Below are 22,849 nucleotides of genomic sequence, written 5' to 3'. Positions count from 1 at the left end.
GCCATTCTGCCTTGTGAAATGGGATAACACTGTGTGGCCACCATTTTGTTTAGACTCCAGAGAAAGTCGGTCTAGGTAACACTCTTGAAAATTCCAAAACTGGTTCTTTTGCAAATAGAGTTAGTAAAACCAAACTTGATCAAACACCTTTTCAGAATTCTGACTCTGAGGGAACAGGTCCTACTAGGAGAACTTGATTTTCTCTCCCTGTACGTTGCAATCAGGGCTCTCGGAAACACTTATCTAGACCACCTCTAATTCCTGAGATTGAGGGAAAAACGGGAAGAAGCCTTTAAAAATTTACTTATTCCAACTGTTATTTATAAACTAGTGAATTTTATACTGTGATATCTGATTCATGACTAAGTTTAGAAAAGGAAGCTAGATCTCTCATTGTGTCTGTCTGGATATATGTATGTCTCAGTATGTGTCTTTGGCTAATATTGCTGAGGTTAATTTGTAAATGAGCTCTATTTAATTAGCTTAAAGAAAAGTAAGCGGGCTTCCCTGGTGGCGCAGTGGTTGAGAGTCCGCCTGCCGATGCAGGGGACACGGGTTCGTGCCCCGGTCTGGGAAGATCCCACATGCCGCAGAGCGGCTAGGCCCGTGAGCCATGGCTGCTGAGCCTGCGCGTCCGGAGCCTGTGCTCTGCAAGGGGAGAGGCCACAACAGTGAGAGGCCCGCCTACCGCAAAAAAAAAAAAAAAAAAAAAAAAAAAAAAAAAAAAAAAAAAAAAAAAAAAAAGAAAAGTAAGCACTTGCAAATCAAACAATTCTAAATACAAGAGAGATTAAGCTAAATAAATTTCAGGTTCACGTGAACTGAGAAATATTCAGTATTAAATTCATATCTGGTATTAATGTTTAAGCTTGTTGATCTAATTAATATACACGTCTTTAGAGTAATTAAGATTAAGTATAGTACTTTTATTGTACCTAGGTTTAATAGAAGTTAAATAAGATCTTATTATATCTGTTGCAAATTTGTCAGCAAGGAAAGTAACTCAATGTGAAGAAACTTTTAAGGAAAGAAAATGCAAATGAGATAAGAGCTTTGGGTGAACTTTTTAGGAATAAAATAACATACTAAAACATTAATTACTGAACATTAGCTTCCTTTTACAGAGAAACAAAAGATTTAGAACTCTTAATAAATATGTTTGGTGCCACACTGAGATGTTTTATATAAGAAAGCACATTTTTCAAGATTTATTATTTGGATTTATGTCTACCAATCTACACAGTGTTGATATAAAGGACAGGTCATGGTTGACTAAGGAAAGTAGGATGTGTGTTTTTAGTAAAGAAGGTATGAGGAATGGAATTGCATTTTATTAAGGGAAAAGGAAGTAGGTCTGACTTACAGGTGGCTGTTTCTGGATGGAAAAATAAAGTGATGAATACAGAAAGAGATAAAAAAAGTTTGTGGAAAGTGGACCCCGAGAAAACAGTTTTGTGCATGGTCAGGATTGACTACGGTTAAAATAAATTTAATTGAGTAAATGAATTTTAAACGGGTACAAAACTTGAATTTGGCTTTTCTCTCTCTTAAGAGGATAAGATTTCTTAAAATGTTGAACTGCGTTTGACAACAGATTTTAAGTTTCTTTACCTTTTAAGTGATCTGTTCTGTATTTGCCTTTGAAATCTTTATTGTTACTTTGGCTAAGTGAATAACTTTTGTTTCACAGTGGCCTGTCATCCCATCTGACCGAGTGTTCTAAACCCTTTTTGATATTTTTTTGACAAAACTTCCTAAATCAAATTCTAATGAAGTCCTTTTGACCTCTAGCTAACTTTGGGATGCTTCAAAGAGCCCCTGAAACATCCCAAAGAGAAATATCAAACTAATTAGGTTCATTTGGTACGTTAAATTACATGGGAAGTATTGTCAAATGAGTAATAAATCTTCTCAGGTTATACTCTATGGTAAATGTTACTAATATAGATATTCTACATTTATATGGAGTTCCTAAAATTCTGATATGTCCGGGTCAGTATTCTAGTTATTATCTTAAAGTGTTGTTATGTCACAGCAGTAACCAAGTCTCTTTGTTAATTGCATTGTAATCAGATTTAAATGGGCCTTCTCAAGTCTTTTGTCATTATAGACAGTTAAGGTTTCACTCTAATGCCTTTGCAAAAATGCTTCCTCTTCAAGAAGATTTATAGAAAGGACTTTTGGATAAATACAAGTTTCTGACTTTCAGACCATAATGCTGAACTGGGTAAGAAACTGAAGAATTCTAATTAAAAACCTGATGGCTTCATAAAGCTGTTAACAAAAAGGATTAGTTACATAGGACTGAGTGAACTGGCGAATATGGTTATAATTTTTATGGTTTCTATCCGAAAAATTGCTGGTTTAAATCTGTGTTTTCCAGGTATACGGAAACCTTCCCCTCAAACTCATTATGACTTACAGAAATTTAGTAAATTATACTTTTGTAAGCAGAATTGAAACATTTATCTTTTTCTCTCTATATGCTCTCTCCAGAGATTGGAAACTCTTAGGTTCCCAGCAGCTTTGTCAGATAAACTAGGAAGGCTACCTCACTAGCAGGTACAGAAATCCCAAGGTATTTTGGAGACCTCAGAAAGGGAGGAATTCACCTACATCTGTTAGGCAAAAATCTGTGATAAGCCCTTGGCATGACGTTCCTGGCCCTGAGAGGTCATTTAAAAGTCCAGTCTGAGACTCCTTATAAAAGTTTCAGCATGTCTAGATGATCAATTACAGTTATATAAATCATCAGGCCAAGTATTGAGACCAGACTTATTTTGCAAACAAACTAGTCTTAATTTGGTTACATTCAGTAGAAAAGAGGGTAATTTTAGAGAGAAAAAGATTGTTTCAATGAATGTTAAATCCCAGTTTTTTTTTTTTTTTTTTGCAGTACGCGAGCCTCTCACTGTTGTGGCCTCTCCTGCCGCGGAGCACAGGCTGCGGACGCGCAGGCTCAGCGGCCATGGCTCACGGGCCCAGCCGCTCCGCAGCATGTGGGATCCTCCTGGACCGGGGCACGAACCCGTGTCCCCTGCACCGGCAGGCAGACTCTCAACCACTGCGCCACCAGGGAAGCCCCCAAATCCCAGTTTTATTAATGGAGACCTGTATTTACTAAGACTCACCTCCCAGATAGTTCTTTGCTGCTATGTTATATTAATGTAAAGTGTTTTTTTTTGTTTTTTTGTTTTTTTTTTTGTGGTACGTGAGCCTCTCACTGTTGTAGCCTCTCCCGTTGCGGAGCACAGGCTCCGGACGCGCAGGCTCAGCGGCCATGGCTCATGGGCCCAGCCGCTCCGCAGCATGCGGGATCTTCCCGGACCGGGGCACGAACCCGTGTCCCCTGCATCGGCAGGCGGACTCTCAACCACTGCGCCACCAGGGAAGCCCTCAATTTCCTCTTTTAGAGCTGTTAGCAGTTACCGTATGTATTGAGGTGCTCCTATGTTGGGTGCATATATATTCATAATTGTTATATCTTCTTCTTGGATTGATCCCTTGATCATTATGCAGTGTCCTTCCTTGTCTGTCGTAATATTCTTTATTTTAAAGTCTATTTTATCTGATATGAGTATTGCTACTCCAGCTTTCTTTTGATTTCCATTTGCATGGACTATCTTTTTCCATGCCCTCGCTTTCAGTCTGTATGTGTCCCTATGTCTGAAGTGGGTCTCTTGTACACAGCATATATATGGGTCTTGTTTTTGTATCCATTCAGGGAGACTGTGTCTTTTGGTTGGAGCATTTAATCCATTCATGTTTAAGGTAATTATCGATATGTATGTTCCTATTACCATTTTCTTAATTGTTATGGGTTTGTTTCTGTAGGTCCTTTTCTTCAGTTGTGTTTCCCACTTACAGAAGTTCCTTTAGCATTTGTTGTAGAGCTGGTTTGGTGGTGCTGAATTCTCTTAGCTTTTGCTTGTCTGTAAAGCTTTTGATTTTTCCATTGAATCTGAATAAGATCCTTGCCAGGTAGAGGAATCTTGGTTGTAGATTCTTCCCTTTCATCACTTTAAATATATTGTGCCACTCCATTCTGTCTTGTAGAGTTTCTGCTGAGAATCAGCTGGTAACCTAATGGGAGTTCCCTTTTATGTTATTTGTAGTTTTTCCCTTGTTGCTTTCAATAATTTTTCTTTGTCTTTAATTTTTGTCACTGTGATTACTATGTGTCTTTGGCATGTTTTTCCTTGGGTTTATCCTGCCTGTGACTCTCTGTGATTCCTGGACTTGGGTGGCTATTTCCTTTCCCATGTTAGGGAAGTTTTCGACTATAATCTGTTCAAATATTTTCTCGGGTACTTTCTCTCTCTCTTCTATTTCTGGTACCCGTATAATGCGAATGTTGTTGCATTCAATGTTGTCCCAGAGGTCTCTTAGGCTGTCTTCATTTCTTTTCATTCTTTTTTCTTTATTTTGTTCCGCAGCAGTGAATTCCACCATTCTGTCTTCCAGGTCACTTATCCGTTCTTCTGCCTCAGTTATTCTGCTATTGATGACTTCTAGTGTATTTTTCATTTCAGTTATTGTATTGTTCATCTCTGTTTGTTTGTTCTTTAATTCTTCTAGGTCTTGGTTAAACATTTCTTGCATCTTTTCCATCTTTGCCTCCATTCTTTTTCCGAGGTCCTGGATCATCTTCACTACCATTATTCTTTTTCTGGAAGGTTGCCTATCTCCACTTCATTTAGTTGTTTTTCTGGGATTTTATCTTGTTCCTTCATCTTGTACATAGTCCTCTGCCTTCTCATTTTGTCTATCTTTCTGTGAGTGTGGTTTTCGTTCCACAGGCTGCAGATTGTAGTTCCTCTTGCTTCTGCTGTCTGCCCTCTGGTGGATGAGGCTATCTAAGAGGCTTGTGTAAGCTTACTGATAGGAGGGACTGGTTGTGGGTAGAGCTGGGTGTTGCTCTGGTGGGCAGAGCTCAGTAAAACTTTAATCCACTTGTCTGATGATGGGTGGAGCTGGGTTCCTTCCCTGCTGGTTGTTTGGCCTGAGGCGACACAGCACTGTAGCCTATCCAGCTCTTTGGTGAGGCTAATGGCGGACTCTGGGAGGGCTCACACCAAGGAGTACTTCCCAGAACTTCTGCTGCCAGTGTTCCTGTCCCTGCAGTGAGCCACAGCCACCCCGCTTCTACAAAAAACCCTCCAACACTAGTAGGTAGGTCTGGTTTAGTCTCCTATGGGGTCACTGCTGCTTCCCCTGGGTCCTGATGTGCACACTACTTTGTGTGTGCCTGCCGAGAGTGGAGTCTCTGTTTCCCCCAGTCGTGTTGAAGTACTGCAATCAAATCCCACTAGCCTTCAAAGTCTGACTGTCTAGGAATTAGTCATCCCGTTGCCGGACCCCCAGGTTGGGAAGCCTGATGTTGGGCTCAGAACCTTCACTCGAGTGGGTGGACTTCTGTGGTATAAGTGTTCTCCAGTTTGTGAGTCACCCACCCAGCAGTTATGGGATTTGATTTTATTGTGACTGCACCCCTCCTACCGTCTCATTGTGGCTTCTCCTCTGACTTTGGATGTGGGGTTTCTTTTTTGGTGAGTTCCAGTGTCTTTCTGTCAATGATTGTTCAGCAGCTAGTTGTGATTCCAGTGCTCTCGCAAGAGGGAGTGAGTGCACGTCCTTCTACTCTGCCATCTTGAACCAATCTCCTCCTTTTTCTTTTGTTCTCTTAAAATTTTTTCTTAAGAAGCACTGATATTATATACTATGTACATTTATACAAAGATGCACACACAATACCCAAAGTGGAGAAAAGAAAATCTGTTCAGAACTCCACAAAGCAGTTGGATATTAAAAGTGATTCATTTTCTTTTTTCAAATATGCTTGATGTAAATAATGATTTATTGATTATTAAAAAGCTCTGTTTGGTTCAATGGGTCATCAATGGTAGTTTGATCATTTCACTGAGCTAAATTTATTCTTAAATAAAACGCTACCTCTGTGGCCCACTGAAGAGCCACATCTTCTCTTGAGGGTGATTTTATTTTGAATCCTTCTTAGTAAATAGAATGGCATACTCTGACATTTTTCCCCAGTCGCCATCTGGCCTTGGTGTAAGAAATCAATTCCACAGCAACCATCGAACTCTGGTGCACTGAAAGGCATGTCCAAACTATGCTTCTCTAAATATCTTTAGCACAACTGACCTTTTGTTCTTGCAGAAACTGGCTCAATTGGAACAAGAAGGAACCTGTCATGCCATTTCTCTGTTACAATATTCATTATTTGGGGGCCATGATCTTCTGTGTCTCTACAGAAGATTCTTGTTAACAAGCCTCAAGTCAGCAATCTGTTCTTTCCCCATGCCTCTGTAATGTTTTATCAGGATAACTAATACTTAAATGAGCCTTTTCTCATGGCATAATCTCCTAACATTTTTGGACACTGTTCCCTTCAACAGTTACTTTTTTTTTTTTTTGCAGTATGCAGGCCTCTCACCGTTGTGGCCTCTCCCGCTGCGGAGCACAGGCTCCGGATGCGCAGGCCCAGCGGCCATGGCCCACGGGCCCAGCCGCTCCGTGGCATGTGGGATCCTCCCGGACTGGGGCACGAACCCGTGTCCCCTGCATCGGCAGGCGGACTCTCAACTACTGCACCACCAGGGAAGCCCAACAGTTACTTTTTGATGACAGGAAAGACTATACAACATAGAACGGCAATTGAAACACCCACAGGCCAGCCCTAACCCGCCTTCACTGCTGAGTCGCCTTCTGGGCACAGCAAGTAGCACAAAGGAGAAGCTTAGTCACCAGGAATCTCTGCAGCTCTGGGTTTGATATGTTTACCCAGAAAAAGGTGAGTCAAGGTCCTTCTAGATTCAAATCTTCCAGGAGGAAGATTTTTTTTTAATTTTATATATATACCAAATAAATTTGAAAACTAGCTTTAAGCTCTTGACAATTATTGAAGAGAGATTATAAAATAACACATTTTAGGTCAATACAGACTTTAGTGAAAAGAGTGTTCGCATTTCAGAATTATTATATATTTGTATAATGCATCTTGTATCATATTTTACATCTATAGATTTGTTCATATTATGTTGAAATAGGCTACATTGAGGGAAGGGGTTAGGGACACACACAGCCTGAAATAAGAGTTGATCAAGAACAAGTTATGAGGTTTTACAGAAAGATTCAGCTGACTGAGGAAATACTGACCACGGGGCCAAGGTGTCAGATATAGAAGCATGATATCCTTTCGTTGGGATTTATCTGATGAAGAAAAGTTATAAAATGATGTGCTTCCTCATATTTGTGAGACTTGGAGTGTCCTGTTGTGGCCTTTTTGGAAGTAGAGTTTATGTAATATGAGGTCATTTCAGTTGTAGGAGCAGAGCAGGACTAGATTTTCTCTATCTCAGACATCGTCCTCTTTTCCCATTTCCACATGTTCTGTGCCCAGGTCTCCATTTATATAGGTGACTGAGTGATAATGTGAAGAGGCTAATGCCTTTTCAAGAAGATTTTTATTAGCAGGAATAATGGGAAAGCCAATGGGAAGCCTTTTCTGGGGTTTCTACAGGAAAGGCAAGACAGGACATGATAAATAGCATAGGATTAGATAGTTTGAATAATGCACATGGGCTCTGGGCGATATGAGTGGTCTCTAAGTATCTGGTACCTGGCTCTGGGTTGATTTAGAGCAGGGAAAATAATGTTTTGGTGTATGAAAGTTAGATAAAGAGGGTTTGTATGGAGTTTAGACTTGGGATTGGTTGGTCTGTACATGAAAGGCATGCTTCCTCAAGCCATTTGCTTTCGCTAAAAAAGACTGCCCTCGAAGGGCATTCTCTCCCTTGTCAGTGAGGCCATAAATGTCAGAGCAACAAGAATAGAGGAAATAAGATAATAGATTCAGTATAATTGACCCCATGATGAATGGATACCAAATAGACAAATACAGAATCTAAGAAAACACCCCACACTCCTGGGGGTGGGTACAAAGACCAAGATTTGAAATAATGGTAACCTAATTAATCTTTATTATAATTTGAGGTAGAGTTTACCATTATCAGAACTAGAAACATTTATTGTTTATAGAGAACCAATCCCAGTGAATCTGGTATAATTGACCATTTTGGTCTGTCTTCCATGATGGAGCCAAGAACCTTAAGAAATCTCTCCAGAAAGGGGAATGGGGTGTTAAGGAAATGACAGAAAAGATGAAGAGGAGCAAAGGGAGAGGAGAAAAGAGATCAGAGAAAACTGGGACTCAGACATTCATCATAAGTAGAATGAACACACTCAAAGATGATTCATGCTGTGCACCATCTTGGACCATGAGTGGTCCTGATCAACTGTACTCCACTCCTGAGAATGGAATGCCCATTGACACCCTTCCATATGTTTGATATTCCTGTAGAGTTAAGGTAACAGTGGCATCTTTGAAAAACTGTTAGATTGTTACATGTAACCACATAGGACAGAAGTAAGACTTCTTGGTAAAGTCATAGGAGGTGTTTCTTTTGTTCAGTGGTAGTATTAAAAGGGAGCACTATTACTTCGTGAAAAGAGAGGCTCTAATAACAGGCTTTTTAGGTATACTGGGGGAATTCAAGATTCAACTAGGACATTGGACAGAGTGGCTTCTGATTTTCCACTGCTTTATCAGAAATTTGACCTTATGTCAATACTTTTACATAACAGTGTGTGAATCCTTTTACTTATTAGGAAAAATAATAACTAAAATTCTTTGGGCTTGTGGATCAACAGAATAATAATTACTGCTGAAAAGTACCTTATACCAAAGGAAGAACTGTGAAAATGTTTTCTTTGGGGAAAAAAAAAATCCAAGATCTCTTTTTCTTAAGAAAATGTCTTTAATTTCAGCCATCTCTGTTAATTTCCAAAGACAGCTAAATTCCATCAGAATAGGTAATGCCAAGCAGCTGGTTAAGGGCAAAGTTAAGTGTCTCACTACCTATAAAAAGTCTCCTTTTATTATGTCTCAGGAAAGCAATATAATATTTCTAATTTAATCAAAACTAATCAGAATGCATTCCTCTTCATTAATATAAGCCAAGTCCTTATGTGGTTATAGATCTTTAAATGAATCTCATATTTGTGTTTATGTACTAGAAATAGAAATCCTAAAATGGAAGGCAGTATATATATATTTAAAGGATATAAGAGCTATTAGTGATGATGCAAATTTTTAGCTGAAAGCACTTGGATTTTTTCTAATGCCACATAAGAACTATAATTTTACCTGATGGAAGGTACCTGCTGTTAAAGAAAAATTACACCTAGGAAGACATTTTATTCAACCCACCAATTACATGCAAAAGATTTTGGTCAGGTACTTCCTGTCTGAATTAAATATCTGAATATGACAGTCTGCATTCAGACACAATATTGCTCTTTCTAAAAAAAATAATAAAAATGTTATTTAAATTTCCTCAGCTTGGAACTTAAGAAAGCAATGCCCAATAAAAAAATTTAAGCAAAATAGTGCTTTTCCCAAGTACTATTTATATTTTCCTTTCGGTCATCATTCTCCAAAATTTTGTCCTAACCTCTACCTCTAAAGAACATGGAATTGAATTGTAAGGGAAATAACATGAAATCATTCAATCATTCATTTATTAATGAGCCCTTATTATGTCCTAGACACTTAATGCATTATCTCCATTAACTTTTGCAACTTTCCAAGGTAGTCTATCAACCCCCACTTTTGAAGGTGGGAGGAATTAAGAAGTTGAAGCACTGTTCAAGGTCACAGAATTATGTAGAATAGCAGGGATTTAACACAGTTTTGTCAGGCTCCAGATTTCTACTCTAGCTGCTAATGAGTTGCCATAAGTCCCTCTTTGAAAAGCTAAAGGTGAAAACAAAAAAAGAAGTCAGAGAAGAGAAAGAATATGAGAGCAGGTTACAATCTTGCGGCCTTGTAGTCTATTTTTCAACCAGCACAGAATCCCTCAGTAATTCTCAAACAATGATTCTGTGCTTAACTATAGTTAATGCCTAAGCTTAAAACAATATTACTTGTAATTATTTTTATTTTAGTCTCTTTGGTACTTCCTTAAGCATATCTGGGGGACTTTAAGCTGCTGTTGAAGGAATATCCCCATCTAAATTTTCCTTCAAGCCCTAGACTTTATCATGGTCATTTAAAAAGAAATGTCATTGAAGAGCTAAGTGAATATTCTTTAATGTTTTGCTTCCTCTTCTAGTCTGATGGCTGACTTTACCAGCTAGCCTACATCTGAAGTGTTGGCCTTGTTAAATATATCCCTAAGGTAGTTTATAACTTTGTCTACTGCTTGACCTCTCCATGCATTTGATGTAACATGGACTTATGATCATGCCATTGCCTCTGTATATTTCTGGTAGAAGATACAAATGCTATGCCTTTAAGGTGGAAGTCAGGAAGGGCTATATATTTCGCATTTTCACTGTTGAAAATGATCACAGTGTTGGAGGTTGACAGTCACCTTCTAATTTGGGACAGGTGGATGGACACAGCCATTAACATCCTCAGTTCATCATATGTAAAATGAGGATAATATCACCTACCTCATAGGGTGGCTGAAGGATCAAATTACTTAATATAAGTAAAAGACTGAGAATAGTACCTTTTATATGAGTGCTATATAAATATTAAATATAATTGTTACATTCAGGGTAAATGAAAGTCTGTATCTGTATTCAGATGAGTACTGAGTACTATAAGGGGGCAGTTAAGATTTGAACTCACCTTTCCACTTACAGAATGATTGTTTAGAGGATAAGAGAGTCTAGTTTTAATGATCAGGCTGAACATGAAGTCAAGTTGATATGGTGAACATCCTACTGGGAACATGAAGGCAGACTTTGTGCTGTTTTATGTATACTTGTTCTTAAAGCAAAAAGACATGTGCCATCACTGTTCTAATCCAAGGTATCTATATCAATTCCATATTTTATAAACACCATATACCCACTGCTTTAAACCATTCAATAGTGTCCTATTTCTCTTAGAATAAAGATCAAAATACTTAGCAAAAATACTTAGCACAGCATACAAGTCCCTACGAAATTGACTTAACTCCCTAGCTTCATCTCTTATAAAGCTGACTTGGTTTCTGTGCTTCAGCTACTGTGCTCTGTTTTGTAAGAACTCCATGTGACCTCCCTCCATAGGGCCTTTGCTTATGCTATTCGCTCAGTGGGAAAGATCTTTTCTCCATTTTGTCTATTACTTATTTTCATTATTAATATTTCAGATTAAATATCATTTCATGAGGGAAGACTCCCTTGACACCTGAAATGAAGCTAAGGTCCTATACGCCCTTATAACACTTTGTCACTTTCCTTCATAGCAGTAACCATACTTAGAAATTATTGTTTGGGGTAATTTGATAATTTGATTAAAATATATTTCCCCAATTAGACTCTAAGATCTCTGAAGTCAAAAGGGGTCTTATCTGTGTTTTTTCAACATTATAATCTCATTGTGTTTTCCCATAATGGATGCCCAATTAATAAAGGCATACATACACACACACACAAGTATGTGTTTATATGCACATATACACATTTGTATGTATGTATGTATGTATTTATGTATGTATATATACACAAAACCTTTAAGAATGCAGAATTTATTATTAACAAATTTATTAATTTATTCAGTGGATATCTGAATATATATTGAGCACCCAAAAAATGCATGGTACTCCTCTATTTGAGGGGAATACAGTCATGAACTAAAGGGACAAGCTTCCCATATTCATGGAGCTTATTTTTTTTATGGGAGTGAAGGTAAGAAAAACCATATATAAAAATTAAAATGGCACTTCCCTGGTGGTCCAGTGGTTGGGACTCCAAGCTCCCAATGCAGTGGGCCTGGGTTCGATCCCTGGTCAGGGACCTAGATCCCACATGCCGCAACTAAGAGCCCGCATGCTGCAACGAAGATCCTGCACACGGCAAAGACCCAGCACAGCCAAATAAATAAATAAATATTAAAGAACAATAAAAAATTGTAGATTGTTAATATGAAGAATGCTAAATCACATAAGGGAATGGTTGACAGAGGTGACTGGAGAGACCATTTCTGAGGAGATGGCATTTGAGCACAGATCTGAATAAAGTGGCAGAGTCTGCCTTGTGGAGATTCCATACCTAGTTACCTTTACATTCTTGAATGTTGTTCTTTCTTGCCTTAACTTTCAGTTGCTCTAATTAGCACTGTAGTCCTAAAAACACTCAGTCAGGCAAATTCATCTAAAGGTAGGCATGGATTCATTGTCTATATGATGTAAGCTAAAGCCCCCTGATGGTCTACTTTTGTCCAAAGATGAACCTTAATATGAAAGTGAAATTACCAAGAGCGAAATAAATTCAATGAGGGGTTGCAAACAATGATTTGTTTTTATGGCATCATATTTTCCACTTAAGAACAAAATGAAATGTGATTAGAATAACTATGTGTCATATCTGTAATAACCTCTTAGAGCTTTGGTTATTTAAATTGATTACTGAAAAGTTGACCACTACACAGTATTCATGAAAGCTGAACTATACATTATCCAGTGGAGAAAGCACCTCTTTATATAACAAAAATGAATTTCCAGCCATAGATTGGAGATTTTCCTCCAGTATGAATGGTTACAATCACTCTCCATAGTAAAGCACATTTAAGGCAAACTATTTTACAATTATAAATATTTGAAAATACATACTTGGAACTACTCACCTATGATTAGTTCTAATAAATTGACCATAAGAAAATCTTGACTTGCAATGTCCAATAACGTAGCCACTAACCACATGTGACCATAAAGCACTTGGCATGTGGCTTACAGTATGCTTGAGGAACTGCATTTTTCATTTAATATTAATTTTAATTAATTTAAATTTACACTTAAAAGTGAAGAAGAGTAATTTCTTATTCCATTGAAACATTCATTGGAACACTGAATGTAACTTGACTGGTTTGTCAGGACTGCATTTTACTTTATCTGATGCAACACGTATGGTACTGTTGCATTTGGGTGTGCATGTTAAATGTGTATGTCATTTTGAGTATAACACAAAACACATCACTGATCTAGTTGGAATCAACAGATTGATTCAGTTCAAATGACTTTTTCTATGTATCAATCTAATGTGCTGTAATTTGTTTACTTGAATGCTTTATGCAGACAGCAGTAGTTAAAATGATAACAATGCAATTGTAACTGGTAATTAAATTGAAATACTTACTATAAATAAATTTTCACTGGTATAAAAGAAATATGTGTGGACAAATTTTTATATTAAAAACCAAAGGATTCTAATGATGCAGAATTGCGTGTAGATGCAGCAGAGGAGCTGTAATACATCAAGGATAGAAAAAAAAAGAAAGAAAGAAAACTGGATGTAGGCATATCAAGTATTTCACATTGACTAACAAATGCACTTCACTGTGGCAGAGCAAAAATAAAACTCCATTTTTTTTTTTACTGTGTAAACGGTATTTTAAAATAATAAAGTAAACAATATTACAAGATTTGTTTCAGCAATAAAAAAAAAAAAAAAGAATTGACAGTGACTTCAGATTTCCTGTACTGCATAAGGAGCTTGGAAATTGCCCCTCTCTTCTAACAATGAATAAATTAAAAAATCAACAATTCTTCTTGAATCCATAAGAGAGGTAAGGACACAGGGCAAACCACTCCCCCAAGACTGTAAAGACAGATGAAAACAGGGAGTCACACCTTATCCAAGGAGACATTCATGAGCAGAAAACTCCATGGCAATCAGTGCCAGGGTAGGAAAACCTGAACTGTAATTGATGAATTGCTGGAAACTCAGTACAGACAGTCTGAGAGTTAAATACTCTGGGGGAACCAGTCATATGGGACCCCCAAAATTTTTGTGAGTTTTATCTGGTTTTATCAGGCAGGTTCTCATAGTAAGAATTAGAGAAAAAAATCTCCTCAGGCTTCCAACAGGGGAAGGGTAAAAGGAAGCATTTTGAAACACACCAGAGCACTCTGTTCTTCTTTACAAGTACTGCCCTCAGAAGAAACTAGTTAACCAGAGCCTTACTGCTTGGGGGAAGGGATATATCCAACTCCAGTCAGCTCTAAGCTTTTACAAAGGAGAAGAGAAATACCCAACGCCAGCCCACTCTACCCATCCTGATCCGCCAAAGGTGGGGCGGGGGTGTGGGTGTGGGATGGGGACTAATGAACACTTGTAAAGTTCACAGTCCAGAGGCAGAGGCTCACAAAAACACTGAGACCTAATCATACAAGTATAGAATGCTTCCCCCCTTCCCCCACAACTTACCACTACACTACTAAAAGCATATTTAGGGTAGCTCCTTTTATCCACTGTATCATATCCAGCTATCAAGAAAAAAACTACAAGGTAGGGCTTCCCTGGTGGCGCAGTGGTTGAGAGTCCGCCTGCCGATGCAGGGGATACGGGTTCGTGCCCCGGTCTGGGAAGATCCCACATGCCGTGGAGCGGCTGGGCCCGTGAGCCATGGCCACTGAGCCGGCGCATCCGGAGCCTGTGCTCCGCAACGGGAGAGGCCACAACAGTGAGAGGCCTGCATACCGCAAAAAAACAAAACAAAACAAAAAAACCCCAAAAAAACTACAAGGTATACCAAAAGGCAAAAAACACCACTTGAAGAGACAGAGCAAGCATTAGAACCAGACATGACAGGAATGTTGGAATTATTAGACTGGGAATCTAAAACAGCTATGGTTAAATGCTAAGGGAACTGACGCAAGTAGACTGAATGCAAGCACAGATGGACAAATGTAAGCAGAAAGTTGGAAAACCTAAGAAAGAACCAACAGAAATAATAGATATAAAAATCTAATATAAATGAAGAAGGCCTTTGAAGGGCTTATTGGTAGACTAGATATGGCAGAGGAATGAATCTCTGAGCTTGAGAAAGCCTCAAAAGAAATATCCAAAACTGAAGAGCAAAGAGAATAAAGACTGAAAAAAAAAAATACTACAGAATATCCAAGGAGTGTGGGACGGCTACAAAAGGTATAATATATATATAATGGGAATACCAGGAAAAAACAAACAAACAAAAAAACAAGAAAGGGCTGGTAGAAATATTAAAAACAAAAATGACTGAGAATTTCCCCAAAATTAATTATTAAATTAATTAAATCAAAGATCCAGGAATCTGAGAACACCAAGCAGGATAAATGCCAAAAAACCCTTACACTTAGGCATACCATTTTCAAAACACAGAAAATCAAAGATGAAAAAAAAAATCCTAAAAAAAAGTCAGAAGGGAAAAGCACCTTATCTACAGAGGGAGAAAGGAAATAATTACATCCAATTTCTCACAAACCATGCAAGCAAGAAGAGGGATGGAAGGAAATACTTGAAGTGTTGAGAGACAAAAAAGAAAAAAAATGAACCTAGAATTATTTACTCTGAAAAAATTATCCTTCAGAAGTGTAAGAGAAATAATTTCTCAAACAAAAATTGAAGGAATTTGTTACTAGGACATCTGCATTGCAAGAAATATTAAATAAGTTCTTAAGGGAGAAAGAACCTGATATAGATCAGAAATTTCTATCTACATAAAGAAAGAGCATCAAAGAAGTAATTAATGAAGGTAAAATAAAAACATTTATTTTTTTGTATCCTAAATTGATCTAACAGATACAAGTTTATTCAAAATAATAATAGCAACAATGTATTTGATTATGTATATTTATGTATATATCTTTGTGTGTATGTGTGTTACTCATGCTACCCATGAAGCAGGACAGTGTTATTTTAGAGTGGACTTGGATTCATTGTAAGTGTATAATGCAAACTCTAGGACAACCAGTTAAAATTTTAAAAAAAATATATATAAAACTAATATGATAAGAAAAAAGAGAAAATGTAATCATATAAAATGCTCAATTAAAACTACAAAAAGCAGGAAAAAGTATGACACAAATAGCAAAAAGAAAAAGAGCATTAAAAAGAAAAGAGTAAAAATATGGTAGATATTAATCCAACATATCAATAATCAATTTGAATTTCAATAAAATAAATGCACCAAAGATCCAGAGTAGATCAAAAAACAAGACCTGCCCCAACTATGTGCTGTAAATGGATGGATTAAGACATACCATACTAAAACGAATCAAAAGAAAGCAGGAGTAGCTATATTAAATTTAGACTCAGCAGACTTCAAGGCGTGGGCTCTGTAGTTTGCAGCACGCAGGCTCTCTAGTTGAGATGCACGAGCTCAATAGTTGTGGCGCGTGGGCTTAGTTGCCCCTCAGCGTGTGGGATCCTAGCTCCCCGACCAGGGATCAAACCCACGTCCCCTGCATTGTAAGGTGGATTCCTTACTACTGGACCACCAGGGAAGTCCCCATTTAACTTTTATTAAGGAATTATTAAGAAACTTTTCTGTTTTGAACTTAGTGCAAGTTCTTTAAAGAGATTTTCTCATTTAATTTTTACATCAATTTTAGGAGGTAAGTTCTCTTATTACTCCACCGTACAGATAAGAAAACAGGCTGGGAAATACTAAGTCATTTGTATAATGTCCAAGAAGCTGAGAATATCAGTGGCGGTGTATGTGGACTTATTAAGGGAAAAAAGTGCCATAGATGATACTATCTATAGCTTTTTAGGCTGCACTCTTGGTACTAATGTTTATTTAGCATAACTATGATAAGTTTTCTTTTACCTAGGAAAATATATTAAAAATAAAATATGCTAAAGAAAAGAATGACCCAATTGTGACTTTAATCTTAGAGCAAAAAGGCAGATTTACTTTAAGTAAGATTCAGTCCAATTCTGCCTCTTTGCTACTCACTCAATCCAAAGAAGACGTAGACAATTTTGTTGTCTCACTCTCTGCTGAGTTCCCCACCTTAGCTAGAATGTTTTTCCACATGGTATTCTAGGCACCTACCATCAATGGATCAGAGTGAGCACTTAAGTTAGCATATATTTGCATTCCTGACTTAATATGACACGTTTATAAAAAAATCCCAGGACCATTTAGAAGAAAGGAAAGGAAAATATTAAGTAATGGGAGCAATAAGAGAAGTTGACTTCTAGCTTCTGAAGCAGGAGACCACTGCAAGTTTTCCTGACACTCTCTTCTGAGAACCTTGACAGATGAAAAAGACATGAAAGGGCAAGAGTCAAGAGCCCAATGCACTGCAGATTCTAAAATGCAGAGGTATCCTAGCAACACAAAAGGAATTTTCTTCTTTTTTGGTGAGAGGGTGTTAAAGGCTAAAGCCTTGCATATATGTCACTTGCCTCTGGCCCACATGCTGTATGTCTATAATTAGGAGAACTGCTCTGCTGGGTGTAAATCCCACTTGCCCAATCCTTCCCCAAGGGGCCCAGTATTTGAAGGGGTACTCCAATCCTCTCATCTTCTGTGAATGTGTGTGTATTTCATGCCCATAACATTCTTGGTTTTGGATCTTTATATTTGCTGTTTCTTCCTCCTGAAATCTTTCTCCCTATGATCTTTATAGGTCTCAGATTAAATGCCACAGAAAAGGGAATCATGAGCTCCATCCTAGAAGGGGTCTTACTTGCTGTGCTTACTGATAAATTGCCTGTTGGCTAGACCAGTGCCTGATAGATTCTAAACCCTCAAATATTTGAAAATATGTGAATGACTATGTGAAAGAGGGACATTACTTTGGCTGGTACTTTTTAAATTTCAAAGCTTTTTTGACACATGCAAAATTATCCAAAAGCCTTAGGAGATTAATATTTTATTGTTTTTAATTTTTAATTGAGGAAGTGAAGGCTCAAATTAGAAGACAACTTGTCCAAAGTAACTCAGCAGGTGGGAGCACAAGACTTCTGATTCCATGCTCTATGCTCTTTCTACGACATCAAAGCAGTAGATGTTATTAGGGTTTTGTCTAGGTCTACTCTGTGGATATAGATTGATAACTGGAAATTTTATGACCCATGCCCATGTTTTGGCCCTTGCTCTCAAATTTGATAATCTCATTCCCCCATGAGTCCTGAGACCCTAAAATATTAAACACTTGTAGTTCCTAAAGTGTATCTTATATCTCCCATGCTTTCATCGTTTTACATATATTACACCCTCCTTCCAAAATGTCCTTCCTCCTTTGCCTGCCATTCAAAGTTCTATCTCATGATATCTTTCTCTAGATAGATTTTTGCCGAGCCCAATAACCACCTGTCCCTCATTTATCCCTGTCTGCTGTGTCTGGTACCCTACTATTGGATTTTCATGTTTTATTTTGCTCATGTACCTGCCTGATCTTCTCACTAGACAGAATGCATGCATTAGATATTTGTGAACACACAGTACCAGCATTTTATGTTAAATAATTGATTTGGGGAGCATGGCAAACACCCAAAATGTGATTATGTTGTATGGAAGGACTTTTTTCTTAAGTATATAGAGAACCAGAATCATTCTCAACAAGGGAAGAAAGAAATCTAACGCATCCCCACTGAGTAACAGATAAAAAACCTGGATGCTGTAAAATAGAGAAACATGTAAGATATAATAAAGTAGTAATTAACCTCTTCATATGTGTGCCCAACAGCAATCTTCCACAAGGGTCAGGCAATTTGCAATGAAGATGAAGTTTAGGACATAAAAGGAAGAGAAAATGATCTCATGAAAGCTCGGTTTCACAAACACCTTTGGGTATTTCCAATCAACACAGGTTGTTAACATATGCATTCTTAATTTTTATTTCTTTTTTCTAAAAATAGAAGTGCCTTTAAAAAGTACTTGTAAGAAAGTAGAAGAAAATGCACCCATCTCTTATTTTAAGCAAGGTTATAATGGGAGCCTTATTTATTGTAGTTATGGCTTGAATATATAGCCATATATATGGAAATTTATGGCAAAACTATAGAGAGAAGGGTGTGCAAAACTCAATGGCAGAGAAGATATTGAGTTCATCAGAATTCGTATCACAGAGAAAAGGGAAAAGAGACAAACATAAAGTCATATTTGCTTGAGTGATATATCAAGCAACCCTGGGTCAAACACTAAACAATACTTACAACTGATACAAACAACCTGATTCTGTAAATTTCTTTCAAAATTGAAGACCAGATTCCCTCAGGCTTTGAAAGGGAATTTTTTTCTAAATGAACGGGTAATTTTCTCCACTCCAATTGAGCTATATAATCAGACATGGTCAAAACATTGTACTAGGAAGCATAATATAAAATGAATTCAACAAAACTATGACTTCATGGACCCACAGCTGCAGAAAGGGTCAGAAATGAAAATAGCAAATGTATGAGCTGGACATTAGCTGGATTTTAGCTGAGAAAAAATCCATTGTTGTACTCTATTCATGTAGCTTTCAAATTATTGTGAGTAACTGAAAATACATTGTAAATTGTATATTTTACCATATTAGACTTTTAGAAATCTGAGCCCATAGTGAGATGTGATTCACATGCTCTTATTTCTTACTCCTAATGCTAATTAGAACAAAATGAGACCCATGAAACTGAGCAAATTAGGACATCCAAAATGTCCTTCATAGTAAAGACTTAAATCTTGCTTCCCACCCATGCTTAGAACAGAACTAACACTTCCCTCTGGATGTATTTTGCTTGATGTCAGCTGTCTTAAAAATTAAAGTACACAACCCACCTCCACCAAAAAAATGACAACTGACTTTCAGAAAAAGTATGTGCTTGTTTCAATGCCAATCAAGTATATAAACAATTTTTGCTGTTAAAAATGTGTGTTTGTTCCTAACCCTGCTGGCTATGAGATTGGGTAGCTCTTCTTTTTTAGCCTCCAGAAATGGGAGAAAATTCCAAATTAAGCCCCTGTACAATTGCTTGGCCTGGTATCCATGTATTCTTGGCCTTGTACAAGGATAGAAAAGCCAAATTCTTGGGTAAGTAAGTAAAAAAATTGACTTACTGAAAGAAAGGCCTCTCCCCCACCCACTTTCTAATTAGGGAGATGTGCCTAGTATTACAGGGATCCAGCTGTTGTCAAGCCCTCAGGTTGCTGGAATACAAGTGGTGAGTGACATTACAACGGACAACTTTTATTCATTCATTCATTCATTCATTCAGTATATATATTTTGAGCACCAACTGAACTGAGTGCCAGACAATATTCTAAGCACTGGCAATGAAAAGATGAATAAAGCAGAAGTCCTCAGCACTCAGGAACTTGCATTTATTATCTGGAAAGCAAACAATAGAGTTAGGTCAAGAGTTCCTGTTGGAAGACTTTCTATTTTTAAAAAAATTTTCTCCATAACAATTATTAGAGTTTTTCATACTAGGATGAAGTAGCTAGAGAAGAACTTCCTGAGAAGGTAAGTTCTGAGCTAACAACTGAAAGACGAGACAGAACTGGCCATATGAAGACCAAGGAATGGAGATGGGGAGGGTGGAGGTGGACTGTTTCAGATAGATCAGTATGTAAACCAGACATTTCTCCAACCAGGAAATTCTTATATGTCAAATGCCAGAACATTTATGTATTTCACAAATATCTGTACAATTTCTTGATTATGCATGTTGTCTCAACTCTAGAACCAAGCATTAGTTGGCTTTCTCTTGTACATTTTCCCACTGCCTCACTCTTATTTTTGGTTAGTACCTACTGTTCTTTTTAGATTTACGTTCAAATATCATGTACTGTGGAAGGTTTCCATGACCCTTGAGTATAAGCATATATGAGTTTCTTTTCTTATATTGAGCTCATTTCTCTATTTAAACTGTAGATAAATATGTATCATCATTCCAAATAAGTAAGGAAGAGATATTAGTACTCTCACATTCATTGCAAGCACTATTCACAATTGCCAAGATGTGGAAACAACCTGAATGTCCATCAACAGATAAACAGATAAAGAAAATGGGTATAAATATGCAATGAAATATTACTCACCCTTAAAAAAGAAGAGCATTCTGCATTATGCAACAAAGGGGATGAACCTTGACAACATGTAAGCAACATAAGCCAGTCACATAAAGAAAAATACCGCATGATTCCACTTATATGAGATATCCAAAATAATAAAATTCATAGAATCAAAGAGTGGAATGGTATTTGCCAGGGTCTGAAAGTAAGGGGAAATGGGGAGTTACTAATCAATAAGCATAGAGTTTCAGTGAAGCAAGATGCATAGAGATCTGCCAAACAGCATTGTACCTGTAGTCAATAATACTGTATTGCACACTTAAAAATTTGTTTAGAGGGTTGATCTCATATTAACTGCTCTTATCACAATAAAATACAATTAAAAATAAAAGATATAAGGAGAAGATAATTAGTTTAAGGAAGAGCAGAAGACCTACAAGGAGCAGGGTGAAACTAGCGGATGTATTCACACAATCTTATGGAAAATGGTTCACAATGCACTGCAGAGTAAGACACTACTGAGGAGTCTTAGGAGAATATATGACAGTGGATCCTTGTTTTCTATCTCCTGGAATTTGATAACTTTGGACAACCCTACTAGTGATAAGAATGTGGTGATCACTATAAGGAGAAAGAGAGTGATTGTGGCAGATTACATTGTGAGCAGGCATTATAGTGATGGTATGTTTGGGAGAGAAGTTGTAGCAAAGGGGTTGTAGGCAGGGAAGGAGATCCTCGATATCCTGTCTGCAATGGGGTTGCTTTAGTGAGCTGGTTCTCTGCTCTTTGACATGGGTAGTCAGGCGTAAGAATGTTAAAAAGGTGGCTCGATGGAAAACTTTCAGACTCTCCTCCCTGATCACCATAGGCATCCACTGTTTCTAAGACCTTTACATAGAAAACCTTACTTAGTCTTTTTAACACACCTATGAATGATGTGTGATTGTCATTCCCAAATTCAGATGAGGGTCCTAAAGCAGAGAGGGGTTGAGAACTTGCCCAATGTCGTAAAGCCAGTTAATGGTAGAGCTGGGATAAAAACTCTGGCAGACTGGCACAGAGTCCAAGTTCTTAAAACATATCCCAAAACTGAGTCAAGAAACGAATGCATTAATGAATATTTGGGAATGATAAAGCATGCATCCGTGAGGCCATTAAACTATGTAGATTACATTATTATGAAAGAGATACATGTATAGGCCAATGGTTCTTAACTTTCTCAATCATAATTTTGTCAGTTTTCCCAGGGGGTATTTCTCAATGTCTGGATACATCTTTGGCCTTCTCATCTGGGGTCAGGGGCCTGTTACTGGCATAGGGTGGTAGAGGTCGGGGAAGCTGCTAAACATACTACAGTGCACAGGATAGTACCTCACAACAAATAATTGTCTGACCTAAAATGTCAATAATACTGCTGTTGAGGAAACTTATTCTAGACCTTATATAAATCATCTTAACTTTTCTGAACTGCAGATTTCTCATTTGTTAAGAGGGGAGAGCCATATCTACATAGGAGTCATGACAATCAAAAACCAGATGGATCATGACATCTCTAACAGTGTCTGGCACATAGTTAAGAGCTTTAACATTTTAGACTTAAGCAGGCAAATTGCATGTTTGTTTTGCTTTATCTTAAATACTTTTTTAGAAAGATCATTGTGATAGCAAATGATAAGGATGGATAGGTGAAATTTCACAGGTGGAAAGCAATTAGGAAGATGATACAGTAACTAGGCAAGAAATAATGCACATGTGAACCTGGGTAGGTGCAAGAGGGATCTTCAAACTCAACTAAGACTACTGACTCATCACATTGATTAAGAATATGAGGGGTTTCTTTTTGTTTGTTTATCTTGTTGTTGTTTTCACTTTTGCCACTTCATTTCTTATTATGAACCCGAGGATCATGTGAATTTAATCTTTCTTTGAAAACAATGACGCTTCATTTCTTATGGCTAAAAACATTTTAATCTATGAAATGAATTATAAGTTCACAAATCAGACTGT

The sequence above is a fragment of the Mesoplodon bidens genome (assembly GCF_964165515.1).
Source record: "Mesoplodon bidens genome assembly, chromosome: 18".
Taxonomy (NCBI): Eukaryota; Metazoa; Chordata; class Mammalia; order Artiodactyla; family Ziphiidae; genus Mesoplodon; species Mesoplodon bidens.
Note: the sequence above shows the minus strand (reverse complement) of the source record.